Raw genomic sequence first — 14,181 nt, forward strand, 5'->3', positions numbered from 1 at the left:
AAATTTCTGTTTTATTTTATTTATTCTCGTTCCCCAGTTTTTCCTATCTGTCTCTTCTCCAAAGTAAATCCCAAGAACCTTAATATTTTTATCTTGTTCAGTCAACCCTAAGGGTATTTTGTTTTCTGTCCAATTATTGTACAAGATTTCACTTTTACTTACATTCAACTTAATTCCTGTTGCTTTAGAGAATTGTCCACATGTAGCCAATCCTGTGTGAATAGAAAGGTTATCCACTGCAAAGAAGGTTATATCATCCATATACATAGATAATTTTGCCTGTCTTCCATTCCCTCCAGGGATTGGCATTCCTCTGAAGTTCACATTAGAACGTATTGCATTGGCTAGGGGCTCCATGCATATGACAAATAGTGAAGCTGACAGAGGGCACCCTTGTCTTAGTCCAGACTGCAGCGGGATGGTTGCTGATGGGTGGCCGTTGATCATGGCAATGCTGGAAATGTTGCAGTACATCATTTTAATGGAGGACAGAAACAATGGTCCAAAATTCATCTTTTCTAAAATTGACATTAAAAATTCTCTATCAAGTTTATCAAATGCTTTTTCATGGTCCAGGGTCACAATGCTCACTGGAGTTTGTCTTTCCTTAGAGTAGAGGATAATGTCCCGTGTCAAGGCAAGATTATCTGATATTCCTCTCTTTGGGATTCCGCAGGTCTGTTCAGAGCTGACGACTTTGGCCAACACAGTTTGCAATCTAGAGCACATAACTTTAGCACAGATCTTATAGTCAGTCCCTAAAAGGCTTATTGGTCTCCAATTCTTTATGTCTGATTTTTCTCCTTTTTTAAAGAGGAGTGAGATACAGCCGTTTCTCATACTGTCAGTTAATTCTCCCTTCTCCTGAGATTCTTTATATATGTTAAGAAGCTCCTCCGCTAAGATGTCCTTAAAAGCAATGTAAAAATCCCCTGGCAAGCCGTCAAGTCCTGGTGCTTTATTCTTTGATAGGTTATCTATGGCCTTTTTTATTTCATGTAGCGAAAAGGGACTTTCTAAAAGATATTTGTCTTCATTTAACAGGACCTTTTCTATTTGTCCCAGAAAACGCTGCTTCTGTATAGAATTTGTACATGGCTTCTTATAAAGATCTTTGTAAAAAGTTTCCACAACATTTGCCAGCTCATTTTGTTTGTCCACTTTGATACCATCTTGATTTTTTAGTTCTTTTATTGACTGACGTGGTTTCAGCAATTTCCTGAAGAAATACTGTGTACAATTTTCGTTCTGTTCAAAGGTTTTAGCTCGACTCCTTTCTATAACTCCTCTTGCATCTTCTGCTGCGATGGTCATCATTTTCCCTTTAATCAGGGTGATCTCCTCATCTACATCAAAGCCCTCCTGCTGCATTTTATAGAATCTCTGCAGTTTTCCTTGTAACCTTTTTAGATAAAGTTTTTTCCCTTGAGCTTTCCTTTTCCCTTCTATTTGGAAGAATATTCTTGTTCTCTTTTTAATTTCCTCCCACCAGTCTGAAGCTGAGTTATAAAGACTTTTCAATGAAATCCAATCATAAAATTTTGCTTTGTATCTGTTAATTACATTGGGGTTATCTAAAAGGCTTGTATTCAGTTTCCAGTAACCTTGTCCAGCTTTTATAGACCCAGGGATTTTTACTGCACAGGTCAAAAGGGAGTGATCTGAAAAAAAAGTTGGAGCCACTGTAGCTTGTATCACCTCAAGACTTGTTGATGTTAAAATCATGTCTATTCTTGAGTGTGCCTTTCCATTTGTCCAGGTAAAACCAGGCAGATCTGGATTTTCTTTTCTGTAGGTATCAATCAGTTTAAAATCCTTTATAATGGTCTTCAACAGCTCAGAGCTACTATCTGTTGTGTTGGCTGTTTTGGTTATTTTATCTTTACAATTTAGGACACAATTAAAATCACCAGCTATTACAATGGGAATGTTACATAACAATACAGGATATAAAGCTGAAAGTGTTTCTAACCGATCTTTTAAATCAGTAGGGCAATAGATATTAATAAGTCTCAGCTCAAGCCCGTGCCTCTGAATATCGACACAGATCAGTCTTCCATCCTGTATAATTTGAATTTTCTGGACCTCAATATTATGAGCTCTAAAAAGTATTCCTACTCCAGACGCTCTGTTAGAGTTATCTCCTGACCACACAGAAGGCCCATGTGTCCATCGTCCTTGGAAGGTTTTATAATTATCTTTATATGAAAGCCAACATTCCTGTAAGAAATAAATGTCACTTTTTAAGGTTTGTAGATGTTCAAAAACTGCCTCACATTTCACTCTATCATTTATGCCACGTACATTAATAGATGTTGTTTTTAGAGTGTCCATTAGGGGAACTAGGGAGGATATCAATGTTCATGGCGAGTCTTCTTCCTTTTTTTTGCATGTTTCTTTTTATTTGCTAGACTTGCTGAGGAGGTATTTGATTGTAAAGAACTTTCTTTCATTTGAGTTGCTGTGGAGAACCCTAAGACCTCATCAGGCTCTAAGAATGGGGTTTCTAGAGGGGATTTGGGCGACCAGTTGATCTCAGCCCCCCACTGTGCCTCCCCAGAGGAGGTGGTGAGGACTCTCTCCCTTTTGTCTTCTACGTTTCCTCCACCAGAGGGAGACACAGGGAAAGCAGATGGTGAACTTGTAGATGGTGAACTTGTAGAGGGGTTCTCCCCAATGTTGGAAACGATTGACTCCAAAGGACTCTCTGCTCCGATTTCTGTAGTTCCCAGGAATCCTTCGGCTTGTGAGGGTGGAATTACAGATCCATCTGGGCTCTCATTGAGGGCGGCCGAAGACTCGGATGAACTTTCTGAACAGGATGTTTCACTTTCCATGTCTTCTGATGGACTGAAGGGGTCCAAACTTCCTTTAGCTGTGGCCTCATTCATTTGTTGGTTTGGGTTAGTATCAACCTCACTTGAAAAGAGAGAGGGGAGAAAAACTGTTCCTTGTGTTTCAGCCAAATCAGGCTGATTGTTGTAATCAGATTCAGGTGAGGTGGTAGCCATGTTGGAAGCATGTGCTTCCAAAGTTACTACCTCCATGTGTTGAACAATGGTGGCACTATACTCCGTTTCTGAGGGGGGAGCACACATTTTAACACGGTTTGCATAGGCTCGTGGACAATCTTTAAACCTGTGGTCTTGTGAAAGGCAAAGATTACAAACTGTAGAAGCAGTGCACTGTGAGGCAGTATGTTCTGTGCTCTTACATATTCTACAGACCTCCACAGTGCATTGGGCCGCGAGATGCTCTTTGCTTCTACAACGCCTGCATTCCTTCGGTTGTCCTACATAAAAAACAGAGCCTCTAAAAGAACCAATCTGGATATTATTGGGTAGATGTTGAATCCCATCACCGATTCTTTTCAGCCTGACTTGGAATCTTCGTTCTCCCGTTTTAATTCCATCCACATCTTTTACTTCAAATCCAGAAAGAACTGTGGCATACCTCATTAACCATGTGCTAATGTCCTCAATCTTCACTTTTTCAGAATACATCACAACATGGACGATCTTTAAATCTCTCTCTGACAAAGGTATGAAAACAATCTTCTGAAAGGCTGCAGAATCCTTCTTCTTTTTATCAAATCTCTCACAGCACAGTTCAAAAATCCTTAAACTTGCAAAAATGACTTCAAAAATCTTCTTACCAGGAAAAGCAAAGACATAATCCAGTTGATTTGTTGGAAATCCCAATTCTTTTTGCAGGATCTGGCGACTAAACTGCAATCGATCCATCTCCAGATCTTCCAACAATTCGAATCTTGCAGCATTCCTCCTTTGTCCTGGTAATGCCATGCTTCAGTCCTTGCACTCCAGCCGTCAAGATGAATGGGCAAACAACCTTCTTGATCATTGTATCACCCCTGCCAGGTAAGTATGAGTTGGAACAGACCAAGTTGGCGCAGGGGTTCCTGGCCACTGGCAACACGCAGATGGTGGGCCCACCTCCAAGATTCCGTAAAGGGGGAGGGGCCTCCCTGAAAGACATCATTACTCGGAGCTTCCATAACAGCGACCTCTACCGGTGAAGTGCCAAGGCTGCATCTAAATTATCCCGGCTAGATAGTGGACAGGAGGCACGCACTAAATCTAGACTCCTCCGACGGAGAAGCCGAGCAAAAGAGCGAACGTACGGCAGAACATGGCACAGAAAGCAAAGAAATGAGCCATGGTGTCCCACAGAGAGCATTGTCCACGTTCCACTAGTCGCTCTGTCTTTTCTTTACACCATCAAAATCAGGGGAGAGCGCGAACGCAGTCCCCCACTACCAGAAATTGTGCAGTCGAGATTCCCACATTTGAGGAATTCGCAGGGGTCAGCACGACCGGATGTGCAATGGCCGAGCCTCGCCCTGGGCAAACAACCTTCTTGATCATTGTATCACCCCTGCCAGGTAAGTATGAGTTGGAACAGACCAAGTTGGCGCAGGGGTTCCTGGCCACTGGCAACACGCAGATGGTGGGCCCACCTCCAAGATTCCGTAAAGGGGGAGGGGCCTCCCTGAAAGACATCATTACTCGGAGCTTCCATAACAGCGACCTCTACCGGTGAAGTGCCAAGGCTGCATCTAAATTATCCCGGCTAGATAGTGGACAGGAGGCACGCACTAAATCTAGACTCCTCCGACGGAGAAGCCGAGCAAAAGAGCGAACGTACGGCAGAACATGGCACAGAAAGCAAAGAAATGAGCCATGGTGTCCCACAGAGAGCATTGTCCACGTTCCACTAGTCGCTCTGTCTTTTCTTTACACCATCAAAATCAGGGGAGAGCGCGAACGCAGTCCCCCACTACCAGAAATTGTGCAGTCGAGATTCCCACATTTGAGGAATTCGCAGGGGTCAGCACGACCGGATGTGCAATGGCCGAGCCTCGCCCTGGGCAAACAACCTTCTTGATCATTGTATCACCCCTGCCAGGTAAGTATGAGTTGGAACAGACCAAGTTGGCGCAGGGGTTCCTGGCCACTGGCAACACGCAGATGGTGGGCCCACCTCCAAGATTCCGTAAAGGGGGAGGGGCCTCCCTGAAAGACATCATTACTCGGAGCTTCCATAACAGCGACCTCTCCCGGTGAAGTGCCAAGGCTGCATCTAAATTATCCCGGCTAGATAGTGGACAGGAGGCACGCACTAAATCTAGACTCCTCCGACGGAGAAGCCGAGCAAAAGAGCGAACGTACGGCAGAACATGGCACAGAAAGCAAAGAAATGAGCCATGGTGTCCCACAGAGAGCATTGTCCACGTTCCACTAGTCGCTCTGTCTTTTCTTTACACCATCAAAATCAGGGGAGAGCGCGAACGCAGTCCCCCACTACCAGAAATTGTGCAGTCGAGATTCCCACATTTGAGGAATTCGCAGGGGTCAGCACGACCGGATGTGCAATGGCCGAGCCTCGCCCTGGGCAAACAACCTTCTTGATCATTGTATCACCCCTGCCAGGTAAGTATGAGTTGGAACAGACCAAGTTGGCGCAGGGGTTCCTGGCCACTGGCAACACGCAGATGGTGGGCCCACCTCCAAGATTCCGTAAAGGGGGAGGGGCCTCCCTGAAAGACATCATTACTCGGAGCTTCCATAACAGCGACCTCTCCCGGTGAAGTGCCAAGGCTGCATCTAAATTATCCCGGCTAGATAGTGGACAGGAGGCACGCACTAAATCTAGACTCCTCCGACGGAGAAGCCGAGCAAAAGAGCGAACGTACGGCAGAACATGGCACAGAAAGCAAAGAAATGAGCCATGGTGTCCCACAGAGAGCATTGTCCACGTTCCACTAGTCGCTCTGTCTTTTCTTTACACCATCAAAATCAGGGGAGAGCGCGAACGCAGTCCCCCACTACCAGAAATTGTGCAGTCGAGATTCCCACATTTGAGGAATTCGCAGGGGTCAGCACGACCGGATGTGCAATGGCCGAGCCTCGCCCTGGGCAAACAACCTTCTTGATCATTGTATCACCCCTGCCAGGTAAGTATGAGTTGGAACAGACCAAGTTGGCGCAGGGGTTCCTGGCCACTGGCAACACGCAGATGGTGGGCCCACCTCCAAGATTCCGTAAAGGGGGAGGGGCCTCCCTGAAAGACATCATTACTCGGAGCTTCCATAACAGCGACCTCTCCCGGTGAAGTGCCAAGGCTGCATCTAAATTATCCCGGCTAGATAGTGGACAGGAGGCACGCACTAAATCTAGACTCCTCCGACGGAGAAGCCGAGCAAAAGAGCGAACGTACGGCAGAACATGGCACAGAAAGCAAAGAAATGAGCCATGGTGTCCCACAGAGAGCATTGTCCACGTTCCACTAGTCGCTCTGTCTTTTCTTTACACCATCAAAATCAGGGGAGAGCGCGAACGCAGTCCCCCACTACCAGAAATTGTGCAGTCGAGATTCCCACATTTGAGGAATTCGCAGGGGTCAGCACGACCGGATGTGCAATGGCCGAGCCTCGCCCTGGGCAAACAACCTTCTTGATCATTGTATCACCCCTGCCAGGTAAGTATGAGTTGGAACAGACCAAGTTGGCGCAGGGGTTCCTGGCCACTGGCAACACGCAGATGGTGGGCCCACCTCCAAGATTCCGTAAAGGGGGAGGGGCCTCCCTGAAAGACATCATTACTCGGAGCTTCCATAACAGCGACCTCTACCGGTGAAGTGCCAAGGCTGCATCTAAATTATCCCGGCTAGATAGTGGACAGGAGGCACGCACTAAATCTAGACTCCTCCGACGGAGAAGCCGAGCAAAAGAGCGAACGTACGGCAGAACATGGCACAGAAAGCAAAGAAATGAGCCATGGTGTCCCACAGAGAGCATTGTCCACGTTCCACTAGTCGCTCTGTCTTTTCTTTACACCATCAAAATCAGGGGAGAGCGTGAACGCAGTCCCCCACTACCAGAAATTGTGCAGTCGAGATTCCCACATTTGAGGAATTCGCAGGGGTCAGCACGACCGGATGTGCAATGGCCGAGCCTCGCCCTGGGCAAACAACCTTCTTGATCATTGTATCACCCCTGCCAGGTAAGTATGAGTTGGAACAGACCAAGTTGGCGCAGGGGTTCCTGGCCACTGGCAACACGCAGATGGTGGGCCCACCTCCAAGATTCCGTAAAGGGGGAGGGGCCTCCCTGAAAGACATCATTACTCGGAGCTTCCATAACAGCGACCTCTACCGGTGAAGTGCCAAGGCTGCATCTAAATTATCCCGGCTAGATAGTGGACAGGAGGCACGCACTAAATCTAGACTCCTCCGACGGAGAAGCCGAGCAAAAGAGCGAACGTACGGCAGAACATGGCACAGAAAGCAAAGAAATGAGCCATGGTGTCCCACAGAGAGCATTGTCCACGTTCCACTAGTCGCTCTGTCTTTTCTTTACACCATCAAAATCAGGGGAGAGCGCGAACGCAGTCCCCCACTACCAGAAATTGTGCAGTCGAGATTCCCACATTTGAGGAATTCGCAGGGGTCAGCACGACCGGATGTGCAATGGCCGAGCCTCGCCCTGGGCAAACAACCTTCTTGATCATTGTATCACCCCTGCCAGGTAAGTATGAGTTGGAACAGACCAAGTTGGCGCAGGGGTTCCTGGCCACTGGCAACACGCAGATGGTGGGCCCACCTCCAAGATTCCGTAAAGGGGGAGGGGCCTCCCTGAAAGACATCATTACTCGGAGCTTCCATAACAGCGACCTCTACCGGTGAAGTGCCAAGGCTGCATCTAAATTATCCCGGCTAGATAGTGGACAGGAGGCACGCACTAAATCTAGACTCCTCCGACGGAGAAGCCGAGCAAAAGAGCGAACGTACGGCAGAACATGGCACAGAAAGCAAAGAAATGAGCCATGGTGTCCCACAGAGAGCATTGTCCACGTTCCATGTCGCTCTGTCTTTTCTTTACACCATCAAAATCAGGGGAGAGCGCGAACGCAGTCCCCCACTACCAGAAATTGTGCAGTCGAGATTCCCACATTTGAGGAATTCGCAGGGGTCAGCACGACCGGATGTGCAATGGCCGAGCCTCGCCCTGGGCAAACAACCTTCTTGATCATTGTATCACCCCTGCCAGGTAAGTATGAGTTGGAACAGACCAAGTTGGCGCAGGGGTTCCTGGCCACTGGCAACACGCAGATGGTGGGCCCACCTCCAAGATTCCGTAAAGGGGGAGGGGCCTCCCTGAAAGACATCATTACTCGGAGCTTCCATAACAGCGACCTCTACCGGTGAAGTGCCAAGGCTGCATCTAAATTATCCCGGCTAGATAGTGGACAGGAGGCACGCACTAAATCTAGACTCCTCCGACGGAGAAGCCGAGCAAAAGAGCGAACGTACGGCAGAACATGGCACAGAAAGCAAAGAAATGAGCCATGGTGTCCCACAGAGAGCATTGTCCACGTTCCATGTCGCTCTGTCTTTTCTTTACACCATCAAAATCAGGGGAGAGCGCGAACGCAGTCCCCCACTACCAGAAATTGTGCAGTCGAGATTCCCACATTTGAGGAATTCGCAGGGGTCAGCACGACCGGATGTGCAATGGCCGAGCCTCGCCCTGGGCAAACAACCTTCTTGATCATTGTATCACCCCTGCCAGGTAAGTATGAGTTGGAACAGACCAAGTTGGCGCAGGGGTTCCTGGCCACTGGCAACACGCAGATGGTGGGCCCACCTCCAAGATTCCGTAAAGGGGGAGGGGCCTCCCTGAAAGACATCATTACTCGGAGCTTCCATAACAGCGACCTCTCCCGGTGAAGTGCCAAGGCTGCATCTAAATTATCCCGGCTAGATAGTGGACAGGAGGCACGCACTAAATCTAGACTCCTCCGACGGAGAAGCCGAGCAAAAGAGCGAACGTACGGCAGAACATGGCACAGAAAGCAAAGAAATGAGCCATGGTGTCCCACAGAGAGCATTGTCCACGTTCCACTAGTCGCTCTGTCTTTTCTTTACACCATCAAAATCAGGGGAGAGCGCGAACGCAGTCCCCCACTACCAGAAATTGTGCAGTCGAGATTCCCACATTTGAGGAATTCGCAGGGGTCAGCACGACCGGATGTGCAATGGCCGAGCCTCGCCCTGGGCAAACAACCTTCTTGATCATTGTATCACCCCTGCCAGGTAAGTATGAGTTGGAACAGACCAAGTTGGCGCAGGGGTTCCTGGCCACTGGCAACACGCAGATGGTGGGCCCACCTCCAAGATTCCGTAAAGGGGGAGGGGCCTCCCTGAAAGACATCATTACTCGGAGCTTCCATAACAGCGACCTCTCCCGGTGAAGTGCCAAGGCTGCATCTAAATTATCCCGGCTAGATAGTGGACAGGAGGCACGCACTAAATCTAGACTCCTCCGACGGAGAAGCCGAGCAAAAGAGCGAACGTACGGCAGAACATGGCACAGAAAGCAAAGAAATGAGCCATGGTGTCCCACAGAGAGCATTGTCCACGTTCCACTAGTCGCTCTGTCTTTTCTTTACACCATCAAAATCAGGGGAGAGCGCGAACGCAGTCCCCCACTACCAGAAATTGTGCAGTCGAGATTCCCACATTTGAGGAATTCGCAGGGGTCAGCACGACCGGATGTGCAATGGCCGAGCCTCGCCCTGGGCAAACAACCTTCTTGATCATTGTATCACCCCTGCCAGGTAAGTATGAGTTGGAACAGACCAAGTTGGCGCAGGGGTTCCTGGCCACTGGCAACACGCAGATGGTGGGCCCACCTCCAAGATTCCGTAAAGGGGGAGGGGCCTCCCTGAAAGACATCATTACTCGGAGCTTCCATAACAGCGACCTCTCCCGGTGAAGTGCCAAGGCTGCATCTAAATTATCCCGGCTAGATAGTGGACAGGAGGCACGCACTAAATCTAGACTCCTCCGACGGAGAAGCCGAGCAAAAGAGCGAACGTACGGCAGAACATGGCACAGAAAGCAAAGAAATGAGCCATGGTGTCCCACAGAGAGCATTGTCCACGTTCCACTAGTCGCTCTGTCTTTTCTTTACACCATCAAAATCAGGGGAGAGCGCGAACGCAGTCCCCCACTACCAGAAATTGTGCAGTCGAGATTCCCACATTTGAGGAATTCGCAGGGGTCAGCACGACCGGATGTGCAATGGCCGAGCCTCGCCCTGGGCAAACAACCTTCTTGATCATTGTATCACCCCTGCCAGGTAAGTATGAGTTGGAACAGACCAAGTTGGCGCAGGGGTTCCTGGCCACTGGCAACACGCAGATGGTGGGCCCACCTCCAAGATTCCGTAAAGGGGGAGGGGCCTCCCTGAAAGACATCATTACTCGGAGCTTCCATAACAGCGACCTCTACCGGTGAAGTGCCAAGGCTGCATCTAAATTATCCCGGCTAGATAGTGGACAGGAGGCACGCACTAAATCTAGACTCCTCCGACGGAGAAGCCGAGCAAAAGAGCGAACGTACGGCAGAACATGGCACAGAAAGCAAAGAAATGAGCCATGGTGTCCCACAGAGAGCATTGTCCACGTTCCATGTCGCTCTGTCTTTTCTTTACACCATCAAAATCAGGGGAGAGCGCGAACGCAGTCCCCCACTACCAGAAATTGTGCAGTCGAGATTCCCACATTTGAGGAATTCGCAGGGGTCAGCACGACCGGATGTGCAATGGCCGAGCCTCGCCCTGGGCAAACAACCTTCTTGATCATTGTATCACCCCTGCCAGGTAAGTATGAGTTGGAACAGACCAAGTTGGCGCAGGGGTTCCTGGCCACTGGCAACACGCAGATGGTGGGCCCACCTCCAAGATTCCGTAAAGGGGGAGGGGCCTCCCTGAAAGACATCATTACTCGGAGCTTCCATAACAGCGACCTCTCCCGGTGAAGTGCCAAGGCTGCATCTAAATTATCCCGGCTAGATAGTGGACAGGAGGCACGCACTAAATCTAGACTCCTCCGACGGAGAAGCCGAGCAAAAGAGCGAACGTACGGCAGAACATGGCACAGAAAGCAAAGAAATGAGCCATGGTGTCCCACAGAGAGCATTGTCCACGTTCCACTAGTCGCTCTGTCTTTTCTTTACACCATCAAAATCAGGGGAGAGCGCGAACGCAGTCCCCCACTACCAGAAATTGTGCAGTCGAGATTCCCACATTTGAGGAATTCGCAGGGGTCAGCACGACCGGATGTGCAATGGCCGAGCCTCGCCCTGGGCAAACAACCTTCTTGATCATTGTATCACCCCTGCCAGGTAAGTATGAGTTGGAACAGACCAAGTTGGCGCAGGGGTTCCTGGCCACTGGCAACACGCAGATGGTGGGCCCACCTCCAAGATTCCGTAAAGGGGGAGGGGCCTCCCTGAAAGACATCATTACTCGGAGCTTCCATAACAGCGACCTCTCCCGGTGAAGTGCCAAGGCTGCATCTAAATTATCCCGGCTAGATAGTGGACAGGAGGCACGCACTAAATCTAGACTCCTCCGACGGAGAAGCCGAGCAAAAGAGCGAACGTACGGCAGAACATGGCACAGAAAGCAAAGAAATGAGCCATGGTGTCCCACAGAGAGCATTGTCCACGTTCCACTAGTCGCTCTGTCTTTTCTTTACACCATCAAAATCAGGGGAGAGCGCGAACGCAGTCCCCCACTACCAGAAATTGTGCAGTCGAGATTCCCACATTTGAGGAATTCGCAGGGGTCAGCACGACCGGATGTGCAATGGCCGAGCCTCGCCCTGGGCAAACAACCTTCTTGATCATTGTATCACCCCTGCCAGGTAAGTATGAGTTGGAACAGACCAAGTTGGCGCAGGGGTTCCTGGCCACTGGCAACACGCAGATGGTGGGCCCACCTCCAAGATTCCGTAAAGGGGGAGGGGCCTCCCTGAAAGACATCATTACTCGGAGCTTCCATAACAGCGACCTCTCCCGGTGAAGTGCCAAGGCTGCATCTAAATTATCCCGGCTAGATAGTGGACAGGAGGCACGCACTAAATCTAGACTCCTCCGACGGAGAAGCCGAGCAAAAGAGCGAACGTACGGCAGAACATGGCACAGAAAGCAAAGAAATGAGCCATGGTGTCCCACAGAGAGCATTGTCCACGTTCCACTAGTCGCTCTGTCTTTTCTTTACACCATCAAAATCAGGGGAGAGCGCGAACGCAGTCCCCCACTACCAGAAATTGTGCAGTCGAGATTCCCACATTTGAGGAATTCGCAGGGGTCAGCACGACCGGATGTGCAATGGCCGAGCCTCGCCCTGGGCAAACAACCTTCTTGATCATTGTATCACCCCTGCCAGGTAAGTATGAGTTGGAACAGACCAAGTTGGCGCAGGGGTTCCTGGCCACTGGCAACACGCAGATGGTGGGCCCACCTCCAAGATTCCGTAAAGGGGGAGGGGCCTCCCTGAAAGACATCATTACTCGGAGCTTCCATAACAGCGACCTCTCCCGGTGAAGTGCCAAGGCTGCATCTAAATTATCCCGGCTAGATAGTGGACAGGAGGCACGCACTAAATCTAGACTCCTCCGACGGAGAAGCCGAGCAAAAGAGCGAACGTACGGCAGAACATGGCACAGAAAGCAAAGAAATGAGCCACGGTGTCCCACAGAGAGCATTGTCCACGTTCCACTAGTCGCTCTGTCTTTTCTTTACACCATCAAAATCAGGGGAGAGCGCGAACGCAGTCCCCCACTACCAGAAATTGTGCAGTCGAGATTCCCACATTTGAGGAATTCGCAGGGGTCAGCACGACCGGATGTGCAATGGCCGAGCCTCGCCCTGGGCAAACAACCTTCTTGATCATTGTATCACCCCTGCCAGGTAAGTATGAGTTGGAACAGACCAAGTTGGCGCAGGGGTTCCTGGCCACTGGCAACACGCAGATGGTGGGCCCACCTCCAAGATTCCGTAAAGGGGGAGGGGCCTCCCTGAAAGACATCATTACTCGGAGCTTCCATAACAGCGACCTCTACCGGTGAAGTGCCAAGGCTGCATCTAAATTATCCCGGCTAGATAGTGGACAGGAGGCACGCACTAAATCTAGACTCCTCCGACGGAGAAGCCGAGCAAAAGAGCGAACGTACGGCAGAACATGGCACAGAAAGCAAAGAAATGAGCCACGGTGTCCCACAGAGAGCATTGTCCACGTTCCACTAGTCGCTCTGTCTTTTCTTTACACCATCAAAATCAGGGGAGAGCGCGAACGCAGTCCCCCACTACCAGAAATTGTGCAGTCGAGATTCCCACATTTGAGGAATTCGCAGGGGTCAGCACGACCGGATGTGCAATGGCCGAGCCTCGCCCTGGGCAAACAACCTTCTTGATCATTGTATCACCCCTGCCAGGTAAGTATGAGTTGGAACAGACCAAGTTGGCGCAGGGGTTCCTGGCCACTGGCAACACGCAGATGGTGGGCCCACCTCCAAGATTCCGTAAAGGGGGAGGGGCCTCCCTGAAAGACATCATTACTCGGAGCTTCCATAACAGCGACCTCTCCCGGTGAAGTGCCAAGGCTGCATCTAAATTATCCCGGCTAGATAGTGGACAGGAGGCACGCACTAAATCTAGACTCCTCCGACGGAGAAGCCGAGCAAAAGAGCGAACGTACGGCAGAACATGGCACAGAAAGCAAAGAAATGAGCCATGGTGTCCCACAGAGAGCATTGTCCACGTTCCACTAGTCGCTCTGTCTTTTCTTTACACCATCAAAATCAGGGGAGAGCGCGAACGCAGTCCCCCACTACCAGAAATTGTGCAGTCGAGATTCCCACATTTGAGGAATTCGCAGGGGTCAGCACGACCGGATGTGCAATGGCCGAGCCTCGCCCTGGGCAAACAACCTTCTTGATCATTGTATCACCCCTGCCAGGTAAGTATGAGTTGGAACAGACCAAGTTGGCGCAGGGGTTCCTGGCCACTGGCAACACGCAGATGGTGGGCCCACCTCCAAGATTCCGTAAAGGGGGAGGGGCCTCCCTGAAAGACATCATTACTCGGAGCTTCCATAACAGCGACCTCTCCCGGTGAAGTGCCAAGGCTGCATCTAAATTATCCCGGCTAGATAGTGGACAGGAGGCACGCACTAAATCTAGACTCCTCCGACGGAGAAGCCGAGCAAAAGAGCGAACGTACGGCAGAACATGGCACAGAAAGCAAAGAAATGAGCCATGGTGTCCCACAGAGAGCATTGTCCACGTTCCACTAGTCGCTCTGTCTTTTCTT

General features: G+C 50.1%; 19 non-coding genes across 19 annotated transcripts; all 19 read right to left on the reverse strand.

Moving 5' to 3' along the window:
* Window positions 1-4,245: 4,245 nt before the first annotated feature.
* LOC143105106 (U1 spliceosomal RNA) lies at window positions 4,246-4,410 on the reverse strand. Its single transcript, XR_012983245.1, has one exon. It is a non-coding gene; the product is annotated as a U1 spliceosomal RNA (small nuclear RNA).
* A 359-nt stretch (window positions 4,411-4,769) lies between these two features.
* Window positions 4,770-4,934, reverse strand: LOC143105107 (U1 spliceosomal RNA). The gene has a single exon (XR_012983246.1). It is a non-coding gene; the product is annotated as a U1 spliceosomal RNA (small nuclear RNA).
* A 359-nt stretch (window positions 4,935-5,293) lies between these two features.
* LOC143105108 (U1 spliceosomal RNA) lies at window positions 5,294-5,458 on the reverse strand. Its single transcript, XR_012983247.1, has one exon. It is a non-coding gene; the product is annotated as a U1 spliceosomal RNA (small nuclear RNA).
* Window positions 5,459-5,817: 359 nt separating this feature from the next.
* On the reverse strand, window positions 5,818-5,982 carry LOC143105109 (U1 spliceosomal RNA). Its single transcript, XR_012983248.1, has one exon. It is a non-coding gene; the product is annotated as a U1 spliceosomal RNA (small nuclear RNA).
* Window positions 5,983-6,341: 359 nt separating this feature from the next.
* LOC143105110 (U1 spliceosomal RNA) lies at window positions 6,342-6,506 on the reverse strand. The gene has a single exon (XR_012983249.1). It is a non-coding gene; the product is annotated as a U1 spliceosomal RNA (small nuclear RNA).
* Window positions 6,507-6,865: 359 nt separating this feature from the next.
* LOC143105253 (U1 spliceosomal RNA) lies at window positions 6,866-7,030 on the reverse strand. Its single transcript, XR_012983384.1, has one exon. It is a non-coding gene; the product is annotated as a U1 spliceosomal RNA (small nuclear RNA).
* A 359-nt stretch (window positions 7,031-7,389) lies between these two features.
* LOC143105111 (U1 spliceosomal RNA) lies at window positions 7,390-7,554 on the reverse strand. The gene has a single exon (XR_012983250.1). It is a non-coding gene; the product is annotated as a U1 spliceosomal RNA (small nuclear RNA).
* Window positions 7,555-7,911: 357 nt separating this feature from the next.
* LOC143105113 (U1 spliceosomal RNA) lies at window positions 7,912-8,076 on the reverse strand. The gene has a single exon (XR_012983251.1). It is a non-coding gene; the product is annotated as a U1 spliceosomal RNA (small nuclear RNA).
* A 357-nt stretch (window positions 8,077-8,433) lies between these two features.
* On the reverse strand, window positions 8,434-8,598 carry LOC143105114 (U1 spliceosomal RNA). The gene has a single exon (XR_012983252.1). It is a non-coding gene; the product is annotated as a U1 spliceosomal RNA (small nuclear RNA).
* Window positions 8,599-8,957: 359 nt separating this feature from the next.
* On the reverse strand, window positions 8,958-9,122 carry LOC143105115 (U1 spliceosomal RNA). The gene has a single exon (XR_012983253.1). It is a non-coding gene; the product is annotated as a U1 spliceosomal RNA (small nuclear RNA).
* A 359-nt stretch (window positions 9,123-9,481) lies between these two features.
* On the reverse strand, window positions 9,482-9,646 carry LOC143105116 (U1 spliceosomal RNA). The gene has a single exon (XR_012983254.1). It is a non-coding gene; the product is annotated as a U1 spliceosomal RNA (small nuclear RNA).
* A 359-nt stretch (window positions 9,647-10,005) lies between these two features.
* LOC143105118 (U1 spliceosomal RNA) lies at window positions 10,006-10,170 on the reverse strand. Its single transcript, XR_012983256.1, has one exon. It is a non-coding gene; the product is annotated as a U1 spliceosomal RNA (small nuclear RNA).
* A 357-nt stretch (window positions 10,171-10,527) lies between these two features.
* On the reverse strand, window positions 10,528-10,692 carry LOC143105119 (U1 spliceosomal RNA). Its single transcript, XR_012983257.1, has one exon. It is a non-coding gene; the product is annotated as a U1 spliceosomal RNA (small nuclear RNA).
* Window positions 10,693-11,051: 359 nt separating this feature from the next.
* LOC143105120 (U1 spliceosomal RNA) lies at window positions 11,052-11,216 on the reverse strand. The gene has a single exon (XR_012983258.1). It is a non-coding gene; the product is annotated as a U1 spliceosomal RNA (small nuclear RNA).
* A 359-nt stretch (window positions 11,217-11,575) lies between these two features.
* Window positions 11,576-11,740, reverse strand: LOC143105121 (U1 spliceosomal RNA). The gene has a single exon (XR_012983259.1). It is a non-coding gene; the product is annotated as a U1 spliceosomal RNA (small nuclear RNA).
* Window positions 11,741-12,099: 359 nt separating this feature from the next.
* Window positions 12,100-12,264, reverse strand: LOC143105122 (U1 spliceosomal RNA). The gene has a single exon (XR_012983260.1). It is a non-coding gene; the product is annotated as a U1 spliceosomal RNA (small nuclear RNA).
* Window positions 12,265-12,623: 359 nt separating this feature from the next.
* LOC143105123 (U1 spliceosomal RNA) lies at window positions 12,624-12,788 on the reverse strand. The gene has a single exon (XR_012983261.1). It is a non-coding gene; the product is annotated as a U1 spliceosomal RNA (small nuclear RNA).
* A 359-nt stretch (window positions 12,789-13,147) lies between these two features.
* On the reverse strand, window positions 13,148-13,312 carry LOC143105124 (U1 spliceosomal RNA). The gene has a single exon (XR_012983262.1). It is a non-coding gene; the product is annotated as a U1 spliceosomal RNA (small nuclear RNA).
* Window positions 13,313-13,671: 359 nt separating this feature from the next.
* Window positions 13,672-13,836, reverse strand: LOC143105125 (U1 spliceosomal RNA). The gene has a single exon (XR_012983263.1). It is a non-coding gene; the product is annotated as a U1 spliceosomal RNA (small nuclear RNA).
* Between the last annotated feature and the right edge of the window lie 345 nt (window positions 13,837-14,181).

The sequence above is a fragment of the Alosa pseudoharengus genome, unplaced genomic scaffold (assembly GCF_046254945.1).
Source record: "Alosa pseudoharengus isolate Yale_2024_CS ecotype anadromous, Long Island Sound unplaced genomic scaffold, YU_APseudo_1.1 YU_APseudo_1.1_scf_5, whole genome shotgun sequence".
Lineage (NCBI taxonomy): Eukaryota > Metazoa > Chordata > Actinopteri > Clupeiformes > Clupeidae > Alosa > Alosa pseudoharengus.